Source organism: Stegodyphus dumicola, chromosome 5, assembly GCF_044657685.1.
Source record: "Stegodyphus dumicola isolate Sdum_Otavi_A_Nest chromosome 5, ASM4465768v1".
In the NCBI taxonomy this organism is placed as follows: domain Eukaryota; kingdom Metazoa; phylum Arthropoda; class Arachnida; order Araneae; family Eresidae; genus Stegodyphus; species Stegodyphus dumicola.
Window position 1 is genome coordinate 26,499,934 of NC_140772.1, and position 22,360 is coordinate 26,522,293.

General features: G+C 34.1%; 1 protein-coding gene across 1 annotated transcript in view; it reads right to left on the reverse strand.

Moving 5' to 3' along the window:
* LOC146997068 (uncharacterized) overlaps positions 1 to 22,360 on the reverse strand; it is a 259,939-nt gene that overhangs the window by 146,921 nt on the left and 90,658 nt on the right. The window lies entirely within an intron of this gene.

Sequence of the window (22,360 nt, forward strand, 5' to 3'; positions counted from 1 at the left end):
AAGCAGGTGCTCTTGGAAATTCCTGCGTTGAAAAATTATAAGAGCATTAACGAAAAAAGGCATCGGATTTTGACAGATTGATTCTTATGCTTTTATTAATCTCTATAACTTTAATTCTTTCTCTTTCTATATATATAGAAAGAATTAAACACAGATATTAGTCTAATGCTCATAATGCTTACTTTTTTTCTTATTTTATTTAATTTGACTATGGCAAAGCACTCGAAGGTTACCTGCCTAAGGGTAAGGATGTCTTCGTGGAGGAATTTCTGAGGGATACTGTCTCGTATACATGTTGCAAATGGAAAAAAAAAAGAAAACCCCTACGCAGTGAGCTCGTTCCCCGAAACTCGAATTCTCAGCCGAATTATCAGAGTCAGAGATTTTATTGTTCGTTCGCTGATGGGCCAGCGCTCTTGATGCGCCTTATTGAACTTAGTTCAATTTCAGTGTAGTTACCTAATGCAGAAACATAAACTTTTATAAATATATATATTTATAATTTGGTTTTCGATATAATGAACTAAGATTTCCCAGAATTCTATACATTCTTAAATTTCATTTTTCAGTATAATAATATGCAGTTATTTTCAAAGGGTATAAATGGTGAAAGTTTTGAAATATGAAAAGAAAAAAATTACGTTTGCGCTCAAAAAATGCAAATGATAACGAATTTTAAAATAAAATTGTGTAGACATGATCATGATTAGATTCTTCTTTCAGTTAGGTTTTTCTCAAGAATATTTATGTGTTCAAGAATATACATGCTCAAAGTGCGAATATCAGAAATTATATAAAACATGCACTGAAGTAGAAGTAGTCTTTGTCACAGAAATTCAACTAATTTCAACGAATACCCGGGATAATATGATCACAATCTATCTGAATATTTAAGAAAGTCTTGGCAACAGGTTTGCTTCCTATAGGCTCATATTTATTTATTATTACGTACATATATGATGCTATTTTTTATACAGAGTATGTTTTCCCCATATAGGGTTTGCAACAAAAAATTAAAGATTTTAATTTCCGTAAAGCAAAATACATAACAGACATTCTAAGACGAAACTGAAGTGTAAAACCCTTTTTATTCACCAAAATGCACAATATATTTCTACTTCAACTAAAAGAAGCAAAATTAAGTTTTGTTCACATGGCTGGCTGGCTCAGTTAGAAATAAATATATAATATTTTTTTCCTTCTTTTCCCGAAAAAACTAAAATTCAACAAGATACTTTTTTTTTACAAAACAAAACGCGTAATTTATTCATTTTCAATAAAAATAGTTTATTCTATTTGGATATTGCAGAACAGAGGAGAGCTACTTGTTGCAAACATACCAAGGCTGCCATAGTGAAGAGCTTTCTAAGGCAAACTGACTTTTCACAAAACACCTCTAATGCAGTCATCCCATTCACCTATGTTCGAACCTAAATCAAACTATCGGCAAGTGTTTTATCATTCCGCTATTAGCAAGCTTCAACTAGACAAAACCAATTCAAAAATTTTATTCGCATACAGTACTAAACTTGACACCCGCAATAAGAGAATTCTAGTCTTACTATATTTCTTGTGTTCTGTAATTAGCTAATTTTAATGCAATTAGCAGGTAATATCGATATTGGAAACATTTTAATGTAAACTGAATCTTTAGAATTTTCTTTCGCATTGTTCTAAATTTTACAGTGTGAGCCAAGTTATACGAACAGATAATAGTTATATATGACTAGGGCGTACTGACTCTCCTGGATAGCTGAAAAGAAGTCTTTTTCATCAAAAGTGCCATATATAATACGTAGAATGACAATGCACATTGCCTTTCATTCTTATCGTCCCTTCCCTAATTTTCAACGCATGTCCTATTCTTTCTTCTAGTCGTTTTACATTACCGCTTCTTTTCAGCAAGCACCCTATTTGAAAATGAATAAAATGTTTTTATCTCCAGCGTGGGAGACTGTTTATCGGAAATTCTAAATATATTTTGTTTTTAAATATTTTATGATACTTCTGTTGAATTGGAATTTATGTGCTTTAATTGTGAAGAACATGGTATTTAATAAATAAAGGTAACACACAAAGCGTCAAAAGAAGTCTTTTGGGCATAATATAAAATCTGAAAGCTTCTAGATTTTATTTTAATGTTTATAATTTTATAATTCCTTTTTAAAATCCAAATGAGTGTTAGTACAGAAGGGCTATTAGTTTCGAAACGGCATTTTGCGTCGAATCACTTTAAATGCCAGAATCACTTTTCAAACTGTTGCCACCAAATATTATCGTCCTGTATTTATTTAAAGAAACTAAATAATGAGGATCTACATGAACGTATGTATGTTTTTCGCATTGCGGATAAACAACGTTACCTAGAGTCATCACATTTTGGATCACATAGTCCTCCACCCGAACAAGGACACTTGGAAGCCCGAATTTAGAATTTCGAATATGTTTTTATTATCTATTTCATATTCTGTAAAACTTACCGGATTTTTGATTAAAAAACTCAACAGTTTCAAAGCGAGCAATGGCAACACTGTAAGGAATGAAACATTTTTGTCTACAGCCTGCGAGCCTGTGTATCGGAAATTCTAATGATATGCTGTTTATAAATATTTTTAGCTCAAAGTGGCGTTAACCCAAATGCTCTCGAAACATGGACGTGTCTGTAAATGAAAAAAAAAAAAAAATTCCCGTTTGGACCTAATATAAAATCTGTTTTTATTTTTTATTTATTGTTTTGGGTACTGAACCCAGTTTTATATAACTTTTCAACCAAATATTTTGAGCTAGCATTATTTTCTTATTTTTTATAAAACGTTTTAGTAAAGTATTTAAAATAAATGGATCTTATATCAACAAGTTAAAGAAAGGGCGTAACTGTCATAAGAAAAACTGAAGCAAGGAGGATAAAAAGTTTCGCAGGTCGTATTTTTAAACTAATCTAATTAGCTTATTATAAGAAAAAGACTTATTTTTTTTTTCGATGATAATAATAAAAAATAATGGGAATAAAGATGCCTCCAGATTTCTTTATATAGAGTAATATTAAAATTAATTTCATAATCGTTAATTTCAATAAAACAGAATTCTATTTGCATGAGGTTTGCATATTTCATAAAAAGCATGTGCATATTTGTATCCTATAAAATAATTTGTTAGGATTCTACAGGGTATTTGAAGGGGCTCCAGACTTGCTTGTCATTTCATAAAATAACAAGGAAATATTTATATCACTGTAGTAAAAAATATTATTGATAATAGATATGCAGTAAAAAATATTATGGCACCATATGTGGTGAAAATATTAATTAAGAAGAGCTATAAGTAGTGAAAGTATTTGTATGTAGTAAAACTGTTTATATTTTTAAATTTCTTATGTAATTATCAGCGATGAAATTATAACAATGATTAAGAGTACATCACGTTGTTTCCGCAATAACCCGAATGACAGGGATAAAATATGTGACCCACAGAGGATAGCAAAATAAAGTACTTACCCCAAAGTATGACAACTGTATGTTACCAAATCAATTATATTTTATTCTTCATCCTTGATATTGAAATAAGCATTAATATAAATAATTTTATCAACCAGACAGACGAATAAATTTGAACATCAAGCACGAGTGATGCGCATCACTAGAGTTAACACTGCACTGAGAATAAAGTCAATCTTTCTTGATCCGCTCGAAACAAAGTCTTGGTGTAAAAGGAACAATCAAACTTTGATGGCAGTCATTAAGCATACTTGATCAATCCTGGTATTTCTGCATTTTCTTCTTTAAATCAGGAAGTTCCAGATCTCGCAAACACGTGCGCGCGAAGAGTTCTGGAAAGGAGGAAGAAGCTCAAAAAAAATTATTTTCTGCAATGATGTACAGGAAACAGGAGTAATTATTTTCTTGAATCTTCATGTAAAATCTCACTAAAAGGATTTTCATCTATGGCAGACAGCATCGAAGGAACAGCAAAGAGAAGCAGGAACCTACACCCTCGAACGCCAGCCGCAGCAGAAGAAAAAAACCGGTCCAACAACTGCCACCAAGGGCTTGGACGATACGATGACGATTCTTGAAACGATATCGTCTGAAGGTAGATGCCGGCTTGCTAGCACATTCCCTCCGGCCAAAGAAAAAGCACAGATCACCGCATGAACACTGCACTTCACTGACGCTGAGCACTGTATGATAAATTTCACCGAAACACAGTTCATTGCACGATAAATTTACTGACGCACAACACTCATTACATGTATGATCTGGTATAACAGTTAAATCAAATGAAAAATAGTCAAAAATTATTTTATCATAATTTCACTGTCTGGGATAAGTGCTACACATATGAAGTACAATAAAAAATTAATAACTAATACATATCATACAAGTTACTCATATAATTACAGCATACACTTTCATTACAATCTGTAGTCAAGTTACAATTTTCTCTTTGTAAATGGAAATTGTAAGCTAATGCCTATTTTTACATTCATACATTTTCACTGTTAAACACAACTCTGCATTAATGATCATTTTCTTGACAAGTTTCTAATTATACAGATATAAAATTATAAATTTATAGATATAAACTATAAATTTTTTTGGATGACATCAATTTTCCCTTGAATTTACTAACTTCATCTAGACCAATTACTCTACAATTTCATTTTTTTTGGAACACATTAATTTTCTTCTTCCTCTTTTTATTATTGTTATATATGTATATGTATTTTACTACTCAAGCTTGTTTTAGTAGCACAGTTTTCATGTCTAGCTCGTTACTTGTAATGATCACTAAGTGTACTGCACCCTTTTTTTTTTTTTTTTTTGTTAATTCCATGACATTAGTCAACCCAGACCAGCCTGCAGCCAACCAAACGTGTGAGTGAAGGTGGCCAACCGACACCCACACTGATCAAGGAATCTCAAAAAAAAAATTCTTTTGTTGGAAATAAATCCACTAATTTCCTAACACTTACAAACGTGTGTATGTTTTCTATTTATTTATTTTTTCTAACTTAGTGAACAAGAAAAGCAAGCTCGATGAAATAAATGTTCTTAATTAATCAAATTGAACCTTGGATCAACTCTTTTAAATAATTTGCTACAATGAATTTTTGTAGTTTTGTGGTCTTCGATGTTTTGAATTAAGTAGTTTTTATTTCGAAAACTTTTTATTATCTTGAAAGGTCCATTGAATTTTGGCTGATAGGCATGAGGTGGTTGTAAAGCCTTTAAAAATACCTCATCTCCAATATTAAATTTTGGTGGTTCTCTGCCTTTAACAACTTTATTTTGAGACTGAAAATATTTTTCTTCGTTTTGTTTCACTAATTCTCTAGTTGCTTTAATGTGTTCTCTCTGACGTGACAAGTATTGTGAAGGATTATCTACCGTTGCCGGTTCATTATTTGTATCTAGAGGTGTATTGAGTTCTCGCCCAAAAAATAACTGTGCGGGAGTAAAACCTGTCACTATGTGTTTATTTTACTACAATCACATACAACAATGCCTTTAATACGACAATTCCCCAAATGCACATGATATATATATATATATATATATATATATATTCTCTTTTTCGAGCTTAAAAGGAGAGTTATATAAACCATTTAGTAGGAATGAAACTTTTTTACAGCTCTCACCTGATATTATGATGATGCATTATAATGTTGTGCTGCCGTTATTTACTTTCTTATACAACTGAATGAATTTTAAAATATTTATTCAATTCTTGAATTTATTTCAGAGCTCTAAAATTATTTTTTGGCGAAATAAATAGTTCGTTTTGAGAACGAAAAATTATATCTCAAATGATTTTATCATTTCTATTTTAGAATAATGCCTATTTATCCGGGAACATCTTAAAAAGCGACAATCGGTTATGATTTTAATGTAAGAAATTTTCTGAATAAAATTAGGCTTTCAGTTATGGACTATTTCGTCTACGAAAACACGAGAGACTTGTGAAATTTAAGTGTCTGCAAAGCGATTGTGTGAACAAAGTGCCATTGAATATGTTGTTCCTTACCTTGCTAAAGAAAAATAAGACGGTTCCTAGCACTTATAAAAGATGCTGAAACGATCGACAACCGCGTTTAAAAACTTAACAATGCAACTTTTGTGTAGTTAGTGCTTGAAAGTAATATTTGAAATCTCTCCTGCAAAATTTTGATTAAAAATATATGTCAGTTAATTTGCGTCAGACGAGTATGGATTTCTTATTTTAATAGCACACTGAAAAACATATTATTCATTGACATATATATTTCTTCTGCAGAACGAAAAGAAATTTGCTTCATACATTTATAATAAAATCAGTCAAAAAACTGTCGCTGTGCTGAAGCCTATTTTATTTATTTATTTATTTGAAATTAGAACCATGGTTCTGCCCAGAACATGAAAAAATTGTTCAGTCGTGCAAACTTTTTGAATCTTTCTGCAGCATGTGTACATTACAACTATCAGGAATCCACTACCAAAATGCACTTTAATTAACGATAATTTCACATTGATTTAGTTAATACTGTATCTTTTTGTTACTCTATAATATCAAGAATACATTTTTAGAACTGGGAAAGAAAATTATATTTGGAATTGAAAGAAAATATGAATTTCACAAATTTGTTATGTATTAATCGCTATTATTTTCAAGCTTAAGTTTTGCTTACTATTTCAGTTTTGATCTGTAATTAAAGTTCTAAACTTTTTTTGCTTTAGTTGTTTAAAGTTGGTTGTAAGTTTAAACTGTAACTTTTGTAAACTTTAAATTTAGGTTTGGTTGCTTTAAAAGTTTGAGTTGAAGGTGATTGATTTTAATTTGAGTTTAGGGACTTAAGAATTTTGATTTTTGTATCTTGTTGTTTTGACCCTTAAGGTTGTTTAACTTTTAACTTTAATTATTGTAAAGCCTTGTTGCTGTACTTTTGGTGTGTTAAATTTTTCTTAACTTATGGTAACTTAATTTTTATCCCTCTTTCTATTAAAGTTAATCGAATTCATATTTTCTGACTGGCGGTAGGTAAATCAATAGTAATTGTAATTCAATCTGGGTTATGACTGTTTTTACTTTAAATGCTGCTGAAGAAACAATTTATATAGTGCTGACATTTTTTATGAATTGTATTGTTGTGTAATTAGTAGTTTAATTTTTAATTTTCCAAAGTCATTTGTGTTGACTTGGTTCTGAAAATTTTCACACTCCAACCGTCGGCTTGGAATTAATTCTCGGAAACCCTTATCAGAAGATTACTGCACCCCGAAAATTCTTTCGCCCAAACGAAAAACCATATGTGCGGGTGACATGTTGGATGTATACACACACCATCTGGAATTTTCCGAAAAGAGGACCCTGTTTTGCTGGACAGGCGAGCAGGGAAAGTTTCTACAGCGTATTTCGAGGAGTAGAAAATAATCGTTGGGTAGGAAGCTCTACATGGTCGACTTGGACCTCGATGCGAGGCTAGATTATCCCCCCTTGTTTTCGTCTGCGGAGATTGTTGACACATTGGTGTGGCCTTGTAGGCCGAATGATTGAACTGCGCTAACTGGCTCTTCTGGTAGTCGGGAAACCCCTTCCCGTGAAGATTTCTCTGTTTGGGTTGCTGGACCTGCTGATCACCTTCTATGCCAAATTTCCAAAAAACGCGCCAGCTATTAAAGTGGATGCGCAGTATCTCGAGAGAGGAGAGGAGGAAAACATTTTCGATTACACGCTTTCTTTCTGACGGAGCCAAGGAGACTTTCTCGAAGAAAAGGAATGAGAGATGATTTCTAAGATGCAGAGCGGAGACCAGCAGTCGGGAGTTCCTGGCGAGCTGAACGATTCGACTACCTACACAGAAGGAAGGCATATTGAATGAAGAATTCCTGAGTTTAACTGATTTCAGTATGGCCGGTGTTTCGGGGAAGACCGGAGTCCTACCGGTTGGAAGCGGCTGTGGGGTGGAAAGCGAAAGCCTGGCCTCCGAAGGGGTTGCACATTATTAATTCTCATATTGTTTTTTTTTCTTTTACAGAAGTATATACTCAACGTTAAATGTTTACTACCTGCATTCGTGACAGTGTCCATCTGAGGTTTTCGCCTGTATCAAATACCCAAAATTTTGTATGATGCCTTCCAAACGGGAAAGGTGAATTGTTAAATTTGTGAAGAAGGTATGTAAACTTCAGTTGTTTCTTCAGATATAAGGCTTACCGGTCGCCGCTATTTTTAAAATGTAACTATATTCATAATATTTTCTCCTTAATAAACGTTAGATTGATTTCACCTACTTAGCCTTGTAATTATTTTAATTATTTGCACTGGACCATAGCTTTGAACGGGTGTTTGCCCGACATTATGTCACACAACGCAACTTCCTGAAATTTAGAATTGTTTATTTTTTTATGTTACACTATGATAACTACTCAACTCATATGTTATGTGATTGATACAATATTGGTTGAAATGTTTTTGTTATGTTACCCATATATATACATTTACCTACCACATAATCTGGTATGAACACTGATAATAGTAATTACACAGAAATGATGTTCAGTAGTAAATAATACATATGTAATTATATTATGTGATATTGATATAACAAATTTTTCGTATTTTACAAAATATTTAAGAATTAATAAAGTAATACTGAAATAAAATATGAAAAGATATTAAAACACAAAGTAAATGGTAACAGATGACCCAGATATAAAATAATTTTGCTTTTTTATAATACTTATTTCATAAATTCTTGTTTATTTGTCCCCAAATTGATTTCTTTCTCAATGTATTTTTGCTCCGAAAGTGAATACCAAATCGTACGAGTGGTATCATTGACAGTGACAAGAATATTATTACCACATTTGTATTAATTACGGAAATATGAGCCAGTTCCGCTTAAAAAGTTCTCAGTTGAAGCTTTACTGCTCTTAGGCACAGAGCCAAGAGTATTAATTACGAGATTAACATCACTAGCAATGTAAATCACAATAGAAAGCATTGATTGTTACTGATGCCTATTGAAATATATAATATTATGATAATTATCTCAAAAAGTGATACGCCCACCAACGGCCAAGCAGTAAAATTGATTAACACGGGTAGTTCGGTTCGAATTCCAGCGAACGGGCTGGCTGCATGTACGTTTTTGTGATTTTTCCATTGTGTAACATGTATACAAGCCATTTTCTCTTAGACATTTCTCCATGAAGGCCTCCCTCCTTTGGCAGATAGCCTTCGAGCGCTTTTCAAGTAAACCAAACTAAAGAGAAATATTTCAAAAGAAGCATAGATATTAAATTTTAAATAATTCTATTTTCTTCTTAGGCTGTGAAATTATTTGAGTGGACGTGAAGGAAGGATGCCATAAAAACTGCACATAAATTGTTAATAAGATATGAAAACTGATTTCAAGAAATACATGCATATAACTGGCCTTATTAGTAAAAGAATCATGAGTATTAACTAATGAATTTAAGAATAAAAGGTAATCAGTACCTAATATAGTACCCTCATCAGTTCTTAGTCATAAATAACGTCCACTAGCGGCCGAGCAGTAACGTCACTGAACACTAGTAGTTTGATCTGGAATTGAGATTTCCCACTTGTAACGTGAATACGAGCCAGTTTCTTAAAAACGTATTCCAAGAAGGCATCCCTTCCAACACAGGGACAGCTCTCCTTTGTTTTAATTAACCGTAGTCGTAAATAACAAATTGTTTTCCCATCTCCCAAAGTCCTCCATGAAAGTTAAAGTTGTCTATCTTTAGCATCTAATTGTGTCATTTCATATCTTGATATAGACAAATAATCGGAAAATCTTATTTCCTTTTTCGAAATTTTTTGCATCACCCAGATCACCATCATATTTTTTCCCACCTTCGTATAATGCCTGCGAAGATTTTATAAAAAGATATTTACATGTCTTTTCTACTAACAACTATTTTTCATAATTATTTACTCTTACCTGCTGAGAATTTTACGTCCCAACCGTTCCGAAATTTGGAAATAAACACTTCTTCATAACAGTAAAATATTCGTAGTCAAATATCGTCCGGACCCTTTTATTCGATAACACTTTCAGTAAAACGGAAATAATTTGGTTAGGGTAAAAAATGCATCACACGATTTCATGTACTTTCACTACTTTGTTTTATCAACGCCAAAAGGCGATCTAATCAAATACGATATTATTTGCGAATGATTTTCATATCATGCCAAGGAAGTTTCTCAGTAGTTCGTTTTAAACGAGAAATCAGAAGAGTAAAACGAATTTTTCTTTAAGGAAACGCACCTTTTCCTCATATTTCAATAATAAAATGTCCATACTTCACATTCACACAACTAAATGAATTTCGATACAAACATATAAATGACACATTAGTTTGAAACGGAATTTCAAGATTTCAACTCTTTCGAAAATCTTATTTTTATTTCAGAACAATTATTCAAAATATATATTGAAGTAACTTTTTGTGAACTGTTATAATAATTTTAAAAAATATAGTATTTTTAATCAATGCTCACAGCTAAAACAAAAATTATATCAAATTTCTCTTTTTCTACAGTCATTGTTAGATACATGTTTAAGTATTTATTCTATGCTAAAAGAAATTATTTGTAAATTAGGTGATGCCGACTTCTTTAAAAGTTATTCATGGGTTCCGTGCAAATTACATTTACTTTTGCAGAAAAAATTTTGCTTCGCAAATTTTTCACATACATAAAGGTTTGCGTTGAAGGCTTCCCAGTATTTTCCAGTTTCGGCACGAAAATTGCCCTCAGGTCGGCAGATGGTAAGGCTGGATTTGATGTTTTCATTTATGACCCTCCCATTGTAACATCTTTCTCTAACGATCGCTCTTTCCCCACTACCAATTCAGCACGACAGGAGGTCGGAGGGAACAACAGTTTAGAATATTCCGTAGTCAGCGATTTCGAAACAGAAAATGTAAGGCAGAAAAAATTGTCTGAAACGCTTTCGGATTCATCAAAAGCTGGCAAAATATTCCATGTGAGACGATTTGGAAAGCCATCTTTAAATACGTAAAAACCAGTTCGTAACGCTGTAAGGGTTAATCATACTTAGCTGAAAAGCGTCTCTATTAAATCCTCTGTGGATATACCATTTGGAGATGAACCAGCGAATTTTGAAAATTTCTCTAAGAGCTTTGTTTTGCAAAACTTGTATTTGTTGAATGTGAGTTTTGGTAGCATGACCTCAGACTACGCTAGCATAAAATGGAGCCGATCGAAGAACAGATTTATACAAGATCTGTTTATTAGGATATGCCATGTAATTCTTTCTTCCAATTAATCATCATTGTATATTTCGTTCTTCATGTGTAGTAGACTGTGAGGAGACTCGCGACTGCCTTAGTTACTCCAATAACTTCAGAGTCATAATGTTGCACGAATCTCTTTATTGGCCTTCAAACATCAAGTTGGCTGAGGAACGGCGAAGAACACGGCAAACATCTAGCTTCAGAAACGTAACTAAAAAGAAGCTCTGCATCTGAAAGAACCGCTGTGAGAGAAATATACGGGTTTAGCTACGTTTATTTCAAATTTACTCAGTGTATACTAGAAAGCCGATATGAAGAACATTTAAATGAATATGTGATTCCCTTAATTCAATTGGAGAGACGTCGCTGCTTAACATTCTGGATGGATGATTTAAAGAGAATAATTTTATTTAACCAATCTACACTAGTTTATGATTTTGTAACTGTAAGAACAGCAACACAGACTTTCTTGCCATTTTATTGGAAATTTTGGTTGCGGAAAAACTAATGCATTACTGTCTGGTTGGACTGAAGCTCTTCCAATTCTAAGGAGTTCTGAAGATGTTCACCCGATCTTCGGGTTCTAATTTTACTCTTAATATGGTTCATTATTGAAAATATTTATTCACAGGTATACGCACTGCCAAAAACTGATCACAATGTATAGCGCATGAATGAGCAGTGACACGCAAATTTGTCTCGGTAAACATGATTTATATAATTCAAAAGTAGACATGTCATTAACGTTTCATTGAGTTGAATGTCAGACATAACTCCGCGTATTCTATTTGGAAATTTGATAGCAGTTTCAAATGAGTCAAAAAATAAAAAAAATAAATTATTTTTTTTCAAAAAATATTAAAATTTATTTTCTTATTCTTTTCAAATCAGAACTCCATAAAGTTGGTAAATTAAGTAAATCTCCGTGTATTTTTCCATGTTTAGGATTATGGTTTTCCAATTCAGCACGCATTTTATGTCACTCCAGTTCGAAGGGTCTAGAAGCCGGTCCTCCTTGCTGAATGCGAGCCTTGAATCCCTATGACAACGGTTAACTAAAGCCTGGGAGCGGTGTCTTAATAGTTGTAATTATCTGGCGCTTCGCTCTCGTCTCTAACTGATACTGGTTTTGATACGCGCTTTGGAAACATCTGCTTTAAGCCTCCGTTGTTAATTTTGTTGTACAGTCGTTCAGTTGATTTATTGTTCCGTCCACAATTTCAATAGCTCTGTTTTAAATAATTTGCAAATGCGACTTCGAAAGACGTGATGATCCACGGTCCACAGATTAACAAGGTAGTGTCATAAGTAGTTAACGATGGCATTCGAAATGTGGAGTGAGTACTAGAGGGTCCATATTTGTTTTGTTGCAGAGCTATAGATTCGAATAACTTGCCAGATAGGCTTCCCGTCTGAAGACTCCATTATATCAACTATGGTTTAAAGTCTTTCAACTGGTCTTTCCTGATTACCGATTGTTTATTTATTTTCCTTTGGAAATTCCTGATTTGCGATTGTGCAAGCAGTGCAAGATTTACATATAACCTACACAAGCTATAGCTTAGAGCCCCCGCTTTCTTGGGGGTACCCAAAAAATGATCTAGGTATCCAATAATCATATTTGGCACTGACATATAATATCTGAACTTATAAAGGGCCCCATATCTCAAATACCATATCAAGTCTAAATCCGGGCCTGCGTGAAAGGGAGTTATATTGTCTTACCTTGTCTCAGAATCTGTTGTGATAGAAACAAAAGTCCTTATTACAAATCTGCGAGGTATTTCGAAGGGCTGTGGCGACCTCAAAAACGATTATGATGTCTCTTAACCGATGCGTTTAGGTCAATAACATGTTTGGTCAAGCCGGGTATTTTTGTTCCATTGATGTATGTAACAAAAATTCGATTACGAATATTATTTATAGTCCACGAGTTTTAAACAAGAAATTTCTCACCCATTTCGTAGAAAGCGAAGGACGTAATAACAAATAATGCGAGTAGTTGTCTATGTTTCAAGTCACTTGAGCGAGGCTCTTAGGGTTTGGACCGAGATACAAAACGGAACTAAGAATAACTTGGCCCTGGACAACAATACTTCTAATAAACTACGTGAAGAAAAACATCCGTTTAGAAGATGATGATGTATAATCTTCGGGTAGACAATCTTGAACAGGACTTTGTTGTTATCAGTTTCACAGGGTCATCCATTGTAGAAATGGCGGTTGTTTTCAGTTTTACATATTTTTATAATCAGATCTGTTGCGTGAGGTTCTTGTGTAAAGAAGAAAATGTGCCAACATCATAAAACACATTTCGCTAACAATTCAATAATTTTTACAATCAACTATTGCTTTTGTTATTACAGAAACTGGATGGCATGCTGGTCTCAGAGCGTTCTCTGATCCCGAACACAATTTGCGATGGCGAAAGCAGAAAAGTTCCGTATAGTGTTGGGTAAAGAGGGAACGTTTTCCATCTCCTTTTTATTTAGCAATCAGTAGACGATTTGGATGTTGCTTGATCGGTGCATGATGTCTCGTATCCAATCTGAGCTAAACTAAGCCCGAAAATGAGCAGGAAAGGCATCTTTGAATTCTTAAATGAGACTTTCGGCAACCCTCTTCTTTTCATCACTTAGTTGAGCAATCTACAGCAATTCCAGTATTAAGGTACAAATAGGGCGCAGCCCCATCCACCTAATCCACAAGATTTTATGACAAGGTATTAAGGTATACGAAGACACAGACACTGCCAACCATTGGGTCGTTTAATACGAGTACGTATCACTAGTACATGACGGGAGCACGTGCTGCAAGCCACTTCACCTCTCCTTATGATTTTCGCTTTATCACTGACTTTGGCAATTCTCACCGGGATAACAGTCCACGATAAGTAGATTAGGAGACTAGTTTGGGATTAGGATTTCGTAGTTGAATATTTATGAGTAACCACACAAACTCGCATGCAATCAACCCGTTCGCCTGGAATCTAATCCAGGGAGGAACAACCTGCATTCTCTGATTTTACCGCTCGGCCACTAGTGCGCTTGAACTATTATTGAGCCAAAAGTCTTCTAGAGAGTGTGAAAATAGGAGATGTGCCAACGTACTCCTTGAATGAAGTAACAAAGTGCCTGGTTGCTCAGCAACCAGCTATTCTCCTTTGGAAATTTTGCAGAAACGTGAAAAACGTAAAGTCCAGGAAAGAAACTCTATTTGATTATGGAATACTTACTGAGAACAAGATACTACAAACACTGAATTATCTTACAGTTACAGTAAAAGTTCTTAAGATAACTATAATATCAATTTATTACAGTATGAGTTTAAGCAATTATTTTATTCATCATTTCATTCATTTCATTTCACATCATTTCAGCTGCCAAAAACTGCAAGAGAAAGTTTAAAAAACGAAGTCAAATGGAAATACTATGCAGGAAATCTCTCGAATACGAAATTTCTTTTTTTTGAACAAAAGCATGATATTCTCGTTCATTGCTTTCGATCAATATTACCATTTATCTCAACTAAATTTTAAGAAAATCTGTGATAATATACTAACTTTTAAACAAATGAACGCAATTTCTACAATTAGACTGTCAAGTACTTCTGAAATTTAGTTTTTCAGATTTCTTGAAATATTCATTTGACGTCGATTTTATTAAATCACATTTGCAGTTTATCTTTTTTATGAAACAAATTACAACCAATTCGTTGCTCATTAGTTTTTTCGTATACTGTTACGATACATTCATTTTAAAATTACAAATCTTTTTCGAATTCTGCTTGTTCAACGTTTTTAAACGAAACTGCTCCACCTATTTAAGACAGAGCGGTAGCTTTGGAGTAAGTTGTAGTTTTCCTACTTGACTAGGCCCACCAGCTATTCAGCGGTAAATTTACGTAACACTGGCAAATTCATCTGAGGTTCGAATCTCGCGAACGCGTTGGTGGAATGGGCGTTTCCGTGGTTTATCTGTAACGTGTATGCGAGTCAGTTTTCCTTAGAATGTCTTCCACGGAGCCATCCCTCCCCTTAGGTAGATAGCCCTCGTGGCTTTGGTGTATGCATAAACCAAATTGTTTCTCCCGTTTGCTATTCATGGCAAAAGCATTCATAAACGTAATTCAGGAATTTGATTTAGAGGATATGTGATGATGATTCAACACTTAATGTAAAATTGACTGAATTTTAAAGAAATTCTATCCTTATCTATTGATTATATATAGAATATATTTATATAGAAGTCCTTATCAATTTATTCATTCCCAAGAATATGTGTATCCTGTTTCCTCCAATGAAACAAAATTAGCTGTTAAAAGATCTTAAAATTTAAAAAAATGAAAATGGGCTTAGGTTTAAAAGGCTGAATTATGTTTCATTCTGGATCATTTTTCTAAAGCCACCGAAGAGGGTTTTTATCAGTTAAAATATTTCAATAACAGTAAAGGTTTCTGCTCAATTTTCAAATGTTAAAATGCATGGTAGGTCTAATGCGTTAAATATAAATACGGATATTTCAGCACATTTTGTGCACTTTTATCTTCAAGAAGATCCGTCCTATTTCATATTGCGATCCGACCAGGATCAAACTACCGGTGTTCAGAAGTTTTATCCCTCGGCTGCTGGTTCGTCCGCCACAATAAGCCAAAACGACCTAACATTTAACTATCCATGGGCTCCAATAATACACGAAGTTGCGTATTTACACCTGCAAATAATCAAAGAAACAGAAACTTCACATACTCGGATACTCGCTTGGTTTCAGGCCTTCTGCAACTGTAGACAGAATAACTCAAAAGTATAGTTTAGTGAAATTTATATAAAAGAATTATTATATTATATAAAATTATAATATAAATTTTATATTATATAGTTAAATTATATACGTAAACATATATGATAAGTGAATAGTTGTCACATGTAAAATGTAAAATTGTTTTATGGTCTTCCGAAACTCAGTGCTTCTTTGCCTTAATTTTTAAACCTAAGTTTGCAACTGGAAATTAACAAAAGTTTTTGTTTATTTAAAAGCTGAAGGTCTCCGTAATTTTATACGTATTTCGGCATTTGTATAAGTGCACGTGTGTGCGAGTCATTATTTTTTCGAAGAACTCGAGTCTGAGTAGAACGGTTACTTGGATTGTTTTCGATTGTTAGAAGGAGGATTTATTCATTTGCTCACAAATAAAACTTACGTATTCTTTTTGGAAAGCAATACTTAGTTTTCTTCGCCAACAAGTGAACTGATGCTCCTTCCGTAAGACTTCGCTCGCAGGTAATCGAAGATCTCTTTCCACTTAGACTCCAGTTCTTCGAGAAAGTAATGGCTCGCACATTATGCACTTACACAATATCCAAATGCGTATAAAAAAATCCAAAGCAATTATTTTTCGAAAAGGACATTCGAGCTTAACATCCACCAAGACAAATTCTATTTGATGAAGAAAAATACTAAATAGACGAAGTGAAATATCTGCAAACATTCTAAGTGTAATTTTTTTTTTATGCTCGTCCGAAACTCAGAATTTATGTGCCTTAATTTCAAACCTAAGTTTCCAGCTGGAAATGAATGAATATCTTTCGTCATTTGAAAAGCTCAAGGACTCCATACTCTTATACAAATTTGCCCATTTGTAGAAATCTTATTATTTCTTCGTCAACACTGGACAGATCCACTTTTCGTAAGACTTCACTCGCAGGCATTCGAAGTTATCGTTCATCTTAGACTCAAGTTCTTCGAGAAAGTAATGGCTCGCACAGTATGCACTTACACAAATATCCATATGCGTATAAGATTAAGGATTTCATTTAAGAACTCAGTATAAATTTGTGATCCAAAGTTAAGTAAAGTTTGATAGTTAACTTTCAGACTGTTGAGAAGAAAAATGTTGGAATATATTATCTCCGTAAATTTGAGAAATATAAGTTTTAAATATATCTTTAAACATAAAATACAAGGTAGCATATATAATGGGAATCAAAAAATAGTGAGAAATATCTGAAGTTTGTGAATTTACGTGTTTACCCCAAAAACCATTGCTGTATATTCAAGGGTATAACGTGTACCTATAATTTCAAAATATATTTTTAGTTTTTAATTATATTCGCCGTATGACACCCATTCTTTTATTTACGAAAAAACACGAAAGATACGTGCGCGATGCTCTTATCTTTTGAAGTATTCATTCGAAATTTTTTCCTAGGCATTTGGAAGACTGATAAACTGAATTCACAATAAATAAGGAGAACAATACGTGAGTAAGGGGGAATACTTGACGATGAAAAAATAATTCTGCAAAGAGGATGGGTTGTATTCAATGCAAGTTAGTACAAGAGTGTTATTCGAAGTGTTTCCAGACAAAAGGAGGCATAATTTGGAATAAGAATGCACTTCCGACCGGAATGAATTCGCGAAATCGCGAATCAAATGTTTTCTCTTTATGTGGTTATTAAGCTGTGATTTTGATGCGAACATCGATGACTTTAGTAAATTATTTCTTTTAGTAGAAATAAAGTTCATCGATTTCATAATAAGGCTAATTAACTGAATGGAAAACGTATTCACTTGCCCCGTAAGATTGCTTCGACGGCCTCTAAGTTCAGATCACTGGATTAGTGTTTTTTCCGTATTATGATATACACTCATGTCCATAAATTAAGGATAATTAGGAGTCACGCGGAAATCGAACAACTCTAAAATAAGTATATAACCTGTAAAATCACTACACACATCTTCAAGAATCATATGCAAATTTCAGGAATTAACCAGATGACACCGATGGTACGTCACAATGACGAGAGTGTAAGAGAGTGATATATAACGAATACAGGCAAAGAAGTAAAATTGTTCGCAGGCACTTTATAAGCATTTCAGTGCAATAATCGAATAGTTGTGACACAAAGGACGCATTTGGATGATTTTTTACGTGGTAGAATTATCGGCCTTCTGGAATTTGGGCGTACCCAACTGGAAGTATCCGACGAACTTGAAATTGCCCAGAGTGTCATCTCCAGGCTTTGGTAACGATTCCAAGATGATGGTAGTGTGAGTAGACGTTACAGCACAGGTCGCCCCAGAGTTACAACCCCGAATGAGGACCGGTATTTGGCAGTTACTGCCAAAAGAAACAGGCGGAGCACAGCCTCAGACCTGTCTCGTCAGCTTTCTTCAGCCACTGGTACGAGAATTTCAAGGCAGACCGTGTACAGACGCTTAGGGCGATTCGTCTATATGCTCGTAGACCTGTCAGATGTGTTCCACTTACTGCAACTCACTGTCGCCTGCGGTTAGCCTGGAGTAGAGAGCATGCATTGTGGACACCACAACAGTGGGCTTGTGTGATTTTTTCCGACGAGTCCAGGTTCAGCTTGCAGTCTGATTCTCGCCGGACTTGAGAGCTCCAGGTACCCGTTACCATCAAGAAAACATCATTGAACGACACCGTTACGGTGGTGCAGGAGTGCTCGTTTGGGGTGGAATTATTCTGGGTTCAAGAACTGACCTGCATGCTCAAATTGGAACCATGACAAGCCAAATCTATCGGGACGTCATTCTGAAACAACATGTACGTTTGTTTCGGGGCGCCATGTGCGCACAATTTGTGTTTATGGATGAGAACACCCGTCCTCACCGTGCAAACATCGTAAGCGAATGCCTTCAATCGGAGGATATCACCCGTATGGACTGGCCAGCATTCTCACCGGACTTGAATCCAGTAGAGCACGTGTGGGACATGCTTGGCCGACGAGTTGCAGCCCGTCAACCTCCTCCTACATGTCTACCGGAACTTCGGAGAGCATTGCTTTTTGAGTGGTGTAATATCCCCAAAGATCAGATCGAGAATTTGATACTGAACATGCCTAGGCGTTGTACGGACTTTATTGCATCATCTGGGAGACATACAATGTATTGACAATCATACCAACCATGTAATATTGGTTTTTTGTAAATAGGGTTTTTTTTGCAATTTGCTCCAGGGAGAAAAAATTGCTAATTTTTTTAATAATATGAAACATATAGCATCTTTTTTTGCTCTTTACCTTTTGTTTAATAAATAAGCTTTACAAAAGTTAAATTTGTTTTGCTTCTAACTCTTTCTTTGCCTGATTTTGCATTTTCCTTAATTTATGGACATGAGTGTACAAATCCTTAACAGAGTTTAAGTCTAATAAGAGAGAAATGTGCCGCATTTGACTGAGCTTTTTATAGTTTGCTTTATATAAGAAATCGCGTGAGAAGGGAGTACCGCACAACTTCGACAGCAGCCCTGAAATACTAACTGGTATTCCTTCTCTCGACCTAACTGCGGAGCGAGAAGCAATATATTCCTGTGTATTACGACTGAAAAACATATCACTCTATGAAATGGTCACATTTCAGCTTTGGACAACGAGGCAAAAATTTCAGATTATCTTTGCCATCCCTCCTATATTTGCTCTATATCGCAATTTACACAGATGTTTCGCGTACTGAAACAGGCACACGCTGTGGTCTGTGTGTCATGTCAAATAATATCCTAAAATACACTTGGAAAAGAAGATTAAGTAATCATAATTCAATATTTCAAGCTGAATTGTCGGTAATAAAGAAAGCTATTCAAATCATAGAAATTCAAAAATTACTTCTCAAGAAAATGTCAGAATTTCGTCCACGATTATACTGGGTTCCAGCACATACGGGCGTAGTTGGCAATAAGCTTGCAGGCGAACTTGCCAAGCAAAGCAGCAACCGGCACGAAGTTGCCGGAACATCCCTTGTCCTTGCCAAGTTTCTTTCTTAAAGTAGTTAACATTTTGAGTGGGAAAAGCATTTTTAATACGCTCATAAACAACCCCTCCTCTAAACTGACATCAAACTGTGTCGATTTCTAAAACAATCTATATAAATACGTTTCCAAAAAATTCTGCTAAAATATTAAAAGTTGTATTTGTAGAGCATTTATTAGTTAGATTTGTGACTACCTACTGAACTTTTGGTTTTTGTAACCTATAAGGTATTTTCTCCCGCCTTCTTAGCATACCTTCGTGGTGTAATGGTCAGCACGCACGGCGTGTATTCGAGAGGTTGGTGGTTCGAATGCCGGCGAAGGCATTGCTCCTATTTCACATGTCCTGCTTCGAAATAACCTAATGTTTCTATAGTGGCACCCAAACCAAAAAAGGTGGTGGATGATTATTCTCCACCGCAAGGATTTGGCGATTCGGTTCCCTAATCCCCAGTCGCCCTTTAAAAGGGGGAGTATATACGGTATTTTCTCCCGCCCTTTTAGCATGCCTTCGTGGTCTCAGTACGCTCGGCGCGCATTCGAGAAGTCCGTGGTTCGCGTCCCGGGTAAGGCATTGCTCATTTTTCATGTCTCTTGCTGTTAAAAAAAAATGTAATGTCTCTAAAAACTTTCCATTCATCAGAATAGTAATAAAGTCATGAAGCATAGTGGGTAGGGGGGAAAAAGGAGTTTTAAAGAAAAGATTATTTTTACAAAATGACTCAAAATTTCTTGAGACAGTATAAGTAGTTATATAACTCAAATAATTAAATATTTGACCTCTTAATTTTACCAGTATTTCTGTATAGAAATAAAACATTATTAAATATCTTTAATGAGTATCATAGATAGTGGAGCACATCGAGTGAGCTTCACAATATTTTCAAAAGCAGCCACTTTGACAAATGAACAGAACTGTCGGGAATCGCTTATGAATGTCACTTACACGTTTCATAATGCCAAGAATGTTATAAAAATAACGGTTATGCTATATCAACAAATTACCGATCTTTCCAAAGTGCTTAAAAATAGAGCTGTACCAAAAATTGTATTCGGTTCATTCCCGGTGTTTAATCAAAAGCTCGTCGTCAATTTTTGAACTGCTTATCGATAAGCTATTGAATTCAGATTTTGTACAATTACGTTTACGGATGATAATAATTCGATTTAGAGCTTTTAAAATTTAATGTCGAAGAAAGTTTTTGCGCATATTTCCATTTAAGAATAAACTAAAAATCTTAAATTTTTAAGTTTGCATCATTTTACAGAGCGTAAAATAGCTTTTGAAATAAAATTTGCATGAAATTTGTAACCTAATTTCTGATTTGGGGGCGAATTTTGTTTTAAATTTATATATTTTTTCGATTATTTGAGGTAAAAGGATACTTGGAAGTAAAAGACTGAACCAAAAGTAATAATAATAATAATAATTTATCGCATAGATTAATGGTAATAAGAGATTACTTAATAGCTTCTTTGCTAAATTCCTGTACAGTTTTATAAGAAGAATCATAGGCTCTTAAATTACGAAATCAAATAATTGAATCGCATTGTCAGATGTATAATATTTATAAATTTATCAAGACAGCCTCACGTTTTTATTATTCGTGATATAAATTTGTAGAAGAATTTTTTAAAGAGAATTATTTAATCTCGTATTCCCATTAAATTACACGATACATAATTTTTAAAACAAAGGGCGTTAGCCGAGAAGGTCTATTAACTTCATTTTTTCTTTTTCCGTTGAAAACTATGTCAGTTCACTTTTCAAACTGTTGCTACCATATATTACAGCCCTGTATTATATTTAAAGAAATTAAATAATGGTTTTGGTTTATTAGATTACGGCAGAGCACTCGAGGGCTATCTGCCTTGAAATTAAATAATGAATAATCTGCATAAATATATGCATGTTTTACGCATTGTGATAAAACAACGGTACCTAGACCCATCCAATTTTGAATAACGTACATTTCCACCCGAATATGGGCATCTTGAAGCCGAGATTTGGAATTTGTTTTATTATATGTTTCCTCTTTCGTAAAACTTCAATGAATTTTTTATTAAGAAACTCAACGATTTTAAAGCGAGCAAAGGCAACACTGTATGAAAATAATAATATAAAAAATTATCTTCAACGGGCGAGACTGTGTATTGGAAATTCTAAAGATATGCTCATTTAAAATTTATTTTGCGGTATTGATGTTTAACTGAAGTTTTATGGTTTAAGTGCGGAGAACATGATATTTAAAAATAAAGGTAACCCACAAACCGTTAAAAAACGCCCTTTGGGCGTAATGTAAAATCTGAAAGATTTGCATTCTCAG